Consider the following 7967-nt stretch of genomic DNA (forward strand, 5'->3'; position numbering starts at 1 on the left):
TTAAATGGGACCCAGATTACCTGATTCAGCCTTGAGACACAATGCTCAGCATTTAATTACTAAAACAAAAATGTCCTGCCCAGTCCATCCGACATCAGATAGAGCCTCATTAAACCTTGATTATGACTGGTGCTCTCTTTTGGTCCCATATATGTTGGAATTAGCCAAATCTAAGATAGCTTAATTTGTCATCAAATTCTCAGAATTTCTAGGCATCAAAAGAACAAGTTTTCTCCTAGGAGTAGGAGATAAATGCAAAGTACATGTGGTGCTAAAGAATCGTACATAATCTTAAGTCTAGATAATAATATATAAACAAAAATAAATGTAAATATAATTTAAGACATGTTTAAATAAAACAAATACATTGGGAGCTAAGAAAATATTTGTGGGCTTTATTTTATATATTACCAGAGCTTGTATTACATTTGATTGTTTTAGCATTCTGCCCAGTTCTCCTTTAAAAAAAACCCAGGCTGTATTTAAACTGGCTCCAAACATATCCTACAGCATGAATACATTTGCATAGTTAGTTGTCAGCTTTTCATAATTTCCAAAGCTGGTATTGTTAGGATTTGTTCTTGTACATTTTTATTTGCCAATTTGGCTTATTTAAATAATAGCAACCAATCACAAATTAGCTATCATTATGTAACTTTCTGTAAACAGATTGAAAGCTAATCGTTGATTGGTTGATTTAGGTACACATATGTACTTAAGTGCAATATCTGAAGATAATTCTTAATATACCCGCTGTTAAATATTTGGCAACATTAAAAAAAAAAAAAAAATACTATTATTCTGTATACTGGATGTATTGCTATTTGTTCTTTTTCTCTATGCAACTTGAGCTAGGATTTATATAGAGTAAATATTTAAAATACAATACAATTTTTTTAGGGTTATGTCCATTGTTTACACAATGTTGGGAGGTAAAATACCCTAAGTCTGGTTGTAAAGTGATTCTGGAAATTGCATACAAATTTATGCGATGCACGTTATGGTTTGGGTCAAAGGCATAAAATAAACATGCCAAGTTGCAGTTGCTTGGTTGCTGTATATTAACCATATGCAAAATGAGTATAGTAAGTACAGCAGTAATTGGTGAAGTCAAAGTAATAAAGAAACTGTCCAGCAGAGATGCTCGAAAATTTCAAACCAGTTTAAGGTCCTTGAACATGTTCACAGCACAATCTTCAATATACACCAATTCAACTCTGCAGTTCATAAAATTGTGGCCCATATGCACATTAAAATGTCAAAATAGCTATAAATGATTGAGCCTGCTTCATTTTCTACAATTTAACACTTTTTTTTTTTAAACAGCAAACATTACTGGGTTCAAGGTTTGCATTTGAAAAGTTTTAAAATATATGTAACATGTAACCACTAACTATGCAAATGTATTCATGCTGTAGGATATGTTTGGAGCCAGTTTAAATGCAGCCTGGGTTTTTTTAAAGTAGAACTGTTTGGTCATTCTTGAACTGGCTCGAACGTGGATGTTCACATTGTTTGAATTAAGGTTGACATTTTTAGCCGCTCAAAAATTTGAGAGAAATTCTCAAACCACAGCAATTTAGATCTGATCTCACACACACACACAGGGGGGTCAAATAAGAAATCTGACTAATGTTGGTGGCAATTAGGCAAATGCCCAAATTTGTAATTCCCAGGGAAGAGAGTTTGGCAAAATCAAAGCCCCTTCTACCTTGTTTGAACTTTGCTACAAAGCTTTCTTGAGATTCAGTTGCAGTTTAATTGGGCCAGATTCATTAAGGAAAGTTAAGCAAAAGTAAGGCAGTAAGGCAAAACCATGTTGCATTGGAGGGGGGAGATACATTTAAAATGCGATGGCAGGTTTATATTTGGGATAGGACATGTCCTAGATCAAATTTAAATTTCATTGTACAAATAAGCTATCAAGTATTTGTGTGCTACATGAAATAGACAGTTTTTTGCTTATGTGCAAAATAATAAACTAATTTGCACCCCTTGCATTGCAACATGGTTTTGTCCAGAAAACATGATTAAGAAAATGTTTTGCTTAACTTTCCTTAATGAATCAGGCCCATTGTGATAAGTTACTACTAATAATTTCACATGTGACCAACTTTTTATTCCAAACACACAACCAATAATCCTTTCCTGTGTCACATGGTCACACCATATATCTCTGAACAATGTGTTGTAACTTGAGTCTTTTAGGCTCAAAAAGCAAATCTGACACTACGGTAAGGGTCCACGTTTTAGCCATACTGTGGCACATGACATCAATGGAAAATATGGGGTGTTGCAGGTCAGCATATATTACTTTAAAAGCCACATTGTCAGACTTCCCAGGCAAGCGAGCCCTGTTGTGCATTGCATAGTAATTATGTCACACAAGGCTATATACATGCATACACAATGAAAGCAGTGATAAACATGCATTTTGCCATATTGGCTGTCAAACTCTCTGCAGCAATAATCCCATAATACTGTAGTTTTGAAGAGATTTAGTAAAAGATAAACATTGTTATTAAAACCAGCAGTAACATTACTGGCTATATTTATGCATGTTTTAGCATCTCTGAGTATGTAGGATGAAAAAAGTATCACATCTGTTGTGCTGCTTTCCTTGCCAACTTAAACACGAATATCTTCTGGTGCTAATGAATTAACTTAGTGTTGAATTTCATTATTACAGATTTAAGCAGTATACCGTAATGGTGCATTTAAATCAAGCTCATGTAAATGCAGACGTTTGAGTTAATGGTCACACACAAGGCTTTCAGGACACAATGTAACATCAGTGAATTGTTGTATTTACATAAATGCTATATGTAAATTCTAAGCTGGTTAACGTTTCTACTGTAGGATACATATATGTAAGGGGGAGTATGGTCTTCATATACCTGGCATCGGAAATATTTCATGTTGATCTACAATGTCAAAGCTACAAATGGTGCATAGACCAAAGAACTGTAGTTTAATTATAACTGAAGAGCCGCAGATTGACCCAACCTTGGGAGTAGATCTAACTGGCTGTCAATTCAATATCTGGCAACACTCAATCCTAATACCAACCACGTGTAAATAATGTTTATAGTGCATGATATACGTTATTTAGCATTAGATCTATGCACCAAAACAGGGATTGTTAATACATTTTTGTGGGACAGTTATAGGGAAGGGGGTGTGTAATAGTAATAATGAATACGTACATGGGAAATGATACATGTGGGCCCTGCAGTCAATGTTAAAGTTACCATTGGGCTGCTACACTGGGGTTGCTAGTACATAGCAACCCCAGTGTCCCTATACCCACAAATACACAAAACTAAAACTTTTTAGGGGGGGGTGGGAGATCCCATTTAATTCCCAGCAATGAGCAGTCCACATTTAATGTCATTCACCTCTAGAATGTAAGCTTTCACGGGTAGGGTCCCCTGTGTAAATCCCTTCATTGGCTCTCTATCCATTTCAGAATTCAGTTTATGCTCCTTACCCTCACTTACTAAGCCCTCACCAACACTTCTCCCCTTACATCTCTGACCTTGTCTCAAAGTACATACCTACCTGGCTACTCCGCTTTGCCTCTGACCTCCACCTCAATTCACCTCATTACCTCCTCCCATGCTTACCTCCAAGACTTCTGCCATGCTGCCCCCATTCTTTGGAACTCTCTACCCCACCTCACTCAACCTTCAGTCAAACACTCACTCAAAACTCACCTTTTCAAGCTCGCCTATCCTAACGTGTCCTAACCATTCTATCCATCACCTCCTCTTCCTCACCTACCATCTCCATTTCTCCTAGTTAGTCCTGCTATCTCTCACCACCCCATCCTCTAGAATGCAAGCTCTCACAGGCAGGGTCCTCTCTACCTATTGTCCTTTGTCCACTATCTGACTTCATTGGACGTCCTGTCATGTATTTTGCTGCACTCTGAGTCCACATAGCATTACTCACATTCCTCAGTGCTACTTATATGTATTACCTCATCTATTTGTTACTTGCTTCTGTATCTGGCGCTACAAAATACGTGGCACCATATGAATAATAATAGGTCACAATTTGAAATCACCCATAAACGGCTGCCTGTAACAGGTAAAGCTGGGTACACACTACAGAAGATTTCTCCCGATGCGATATCATTAACGATTTTACCACCGACAGAAAGTCCCGGTTAGCATGCCCAATCATGAGTACACACTTACTTGATTTGCCTTCAGATATGTGCTCTTCATCTAGCATAACCATCGGCTGAGCAGATCATGACCCTGTAAACTCTATGGAGATCTGGGGGTAAATGTATCAAGCTGAGAGTTTTTCGGCAGGTTTGAAAAACCAATCAGATTCTAGCTATCAATTATTTAGTGCATTCTACAAAATGAAAGCTAGAATTTTGATTGGTTGCTATAGGCAACATCTCCACTTTTCAAACCCGCCGGAAAACTCTCAGCTTGATACATTTACCCCCTGGTTGTGACACACTGCAGAATTGTCACAACATTGTTCCATCGTTTATGGAGATTTTTAGTCCATTGATAAAATCAAATCAAATGATTCGATGTGCTTTGGAAAGATAAAAAATGATCGTTGGAGCGAAAATACTAGTGTTATATCGGACCCCGATAGTTGGGTGAAAAACCTGTAGTGTGTACCCAGCATAACACAGCTTGCCTCACTATATAACTGTTCCTGACTGAGGTGCAACAAAGTTTGTACTAGTAAATATAGGATTGTTTCATAGAAATAGAAGCAATCTCTCACCTCAAACAGCCATTAGTTTATATTATATATTTTTATTAAAAAAAACCATTTATTATGATTTTAAAATACTACACAGGAACTGACGAAATTTGCAACAAATTTATGAAATTGTACTATAAAATTTTATATATTGAAACACTCCTTTGAACATGACAATCATTTAAAAACACTTAACATTTTGTTGGGAGAAAAATGCTGCCCTACATAAAAGGTACTGCCTGTTGCTGTAATCAGTCATTTATGGTGGAAATCTGGGATATAGATATGACACTATATTAGCCAATTCTTAGCCACACTTTCTATTTAAATACACAAAACTTTTTTCTTACATTTTTTGTTTTATAAATATGCCTCTTTGGACAATTACTTTCAAATATACAATTATGTATTGCTTATTTGAATAGTACTGAAAAAAACATTGTAGCAAAAACAATATCCTTATTCATTTTAAGTCCTCGCATTGCATTTAGTAAAACAAAGCAGGCATAAAAAAATTAAGTAAACAGACGTTGGCATGGGTAGGTGTACGTGTCAAAAATCCTCATTTGAATCACTATGAAATGCTGCCTGTTTTTTTACAAAAACAAACAACTTATCCTGTGGATGCTCTGTAGTAAACGTACACCAACAGCAGCAAATGATAGCAATATTTTAGATTGCTTTACTCAAAATTGGCACAGTTTCACAATTACACAAAAAGTAGGCATTCATAAAGGGTATATTACTATATTGTTCTCACAGCAAAACTCCACTAAAAGCAAATGCTGTCAATCCATTTGGTTGGCTCACCCCTGAAATATAAAACCGTGTACCCACCCTGCTTGACAGATGAAGTGGGATATTGTATGCAGCTGGGGAGAATTACAGCATGAACCATATCCCACTGTTCATATACTAAAGAATAATTCCCTACTAATATGAATAATCAACATTTTATGTGTGTCTACCCCTTCCAAGAAATAATAAGACAGAGCAGAGAGTAAAGGCCCCAAAACCTAATCCTGGACTTCATCTCACATTGACCCTGTACTATGATTTTTACATTGTGATTTTGTGCACTGTTTATGCAGTAACTTCAACAAATCTGTATACTAAATGGGAGGGTGTTACTGATGCAATGGTGTCCCTAGAGATAAACACAAGACTTTACACAGAGGAATAGGCTGCCTTAGAATGCTGGTGACAACACAATAAACATGAGAATTTATGAGAGTGTGGAGCTAAGAACACTAGTAAAGTAGGAATTTACCACCTCCAACCACCATAACAAACACATCAGGTTTAAACAACCTCAGACTCAGCAGCACATCAACTACAATCCAAGCATGCACTCACAGAAATATAGACTGGATATCTCTGTGTTAGATATTCAGTTTATACATTTTAAATCCCCTAAACTCACTAGAGTGACTTCTATATACAAGAGCACAGTGCCATGGGCAAAAAACTAAAATAAAAGGTAAATACTATTGCAGATTATCTTGACACTGCAAGACAACACACAAAGGGCTGAACAATTTTATAATCATTTTTTGTGAGGTCATAAAGTATGTTTATAGCTTTGGGACATCACTGCTACTATTGCTCAAGACAGGACCTTTTACCCAGAAATCCATTAAAAACCAAACAAAAAAAAAAATAAAAAAAAATAGAGTAGGTGTTGTTTGGTCACAATGTCATATTCACATATACACAATGTGTGTGTGTATGTTAGGGAATTTAGACTGTAAGCTCCAATGGGGCAGGGACTGATGTGAATGAGTTCTCTGTACAGCGCTGCGGATTCAGTGGGGCTATATAAATAAATGGTGATGATGATAAAAGCGAATCCATGTACAGACTGCGTAGCACAGCTACACAATGGAATCAGGAGAATTCCTGGAGCAGTGTGGTGGATGATGTCGTCAATTTTAAATTGTATTTAACAATTTTAGCCATTGTGCTCCAAATTATTGAAATTCTGGATAACAGATCACATAGCTGTTTAGCATATGTTCCCAGACATGACAACACCATCAACAAATCATACAATGGACTTCTATAGAAACATGACAGTGAGCAATGAGAAAGTTCTGAAGAATTTTATAAGTGAATGAATGGAGCTGTTCTCCCAGTGTCTGTGTATATGACATTATGACCAAGCAACCAACTATATTTACCTTATTTCCCTTTTATTATTGTTTTTTCATGGGTGTTTTGCTCCGTGTCCAAACAACCACCTACATTAATTTTCTTTATCTTTCATTGGTTTTTTTTATTATTTTTTATTTTGCAGTTGTAAAAATTGAGAAAACAACTCTGTTCATTCACTTCTAAAACGGTTTCAGAACTTGCTCATCACACACTCCTATTTCTATAGAAATTCACTGCACATCCCAAGTAAATGACTGATCATAGCATGCTTATATATATATATATATTTATTAATGCATGCTTTTGTGGACTAGCTCTTTTGTATATTTACATATACTTTGTTTTAGTTTTTACATAAATCAGCGCATTTTAATCATTTATTTTGTGCATACATCATCATTTATTTATATAGCACCAACATATTCCGTAGCGCTTTACATATTTGACTATACCCATAGTAAGGGTTACATAAAAGAAAAACTAGATTTAAGATGTCCCTGCAACGATAAGTTTCATTTGAGGTTGCTGCAGACAATTTGTACCAATACAGACTTATAATAAAAAAAAATTGCCTTGAGTTTGTTTCCATTAATCGAAGATCATAAAACAGCAAAACAATAATAAGGATAATGATAATCCCTAAAGGGCAAACACAAAATAAGTAATTTAATAAGCATGGTATAAAACAGTTGCTACCATAGTGGTAAAATGCCTTGAAATAAAATTATGTGTTCACTCATTAAGGTAAAAGGAAATAATCATTGTGTAATTGTTATAACGGTGAGTTTAGTAGACAATCATAGATGGCCAAAAAATATTGAATGCAGAAATAGGAAACTGTTTAGCTACCAAGAATGTTTGTACACAGATCTATAGAGAACACTTTATGACAACCAGATGAAAAACGGAACAAGCTATAAGTTACTTGTTTCTGAATCCAGTCATATGCTCAGTATGTCAAAATAGTATATTGTATGGCACACATACACTGTATGTAGTGAGGTAAATCTGGTATTCACCTCAAATGGTGTGTGTTACTTTAATGCCATTTTACAGAAGTGTCACAAATAGATTAT

The sequence above is a fragment of the Mixophyes fleayi genome, chromosome 3 (genome assembly GCF_038048845.1).
Source record: "Mixophyes fleayi isolate aMixFle1 chromosome 3, aMixFle1.hap1, whole genome shotgun sequence".
Classification (NCBI taxonomy): domain Eukaryota; kingdom Metazoa; phylum Chordata; class Amphibia; order Anura; family Limnodynastidae; genus Mixophyes; species Mixophyes fleayi.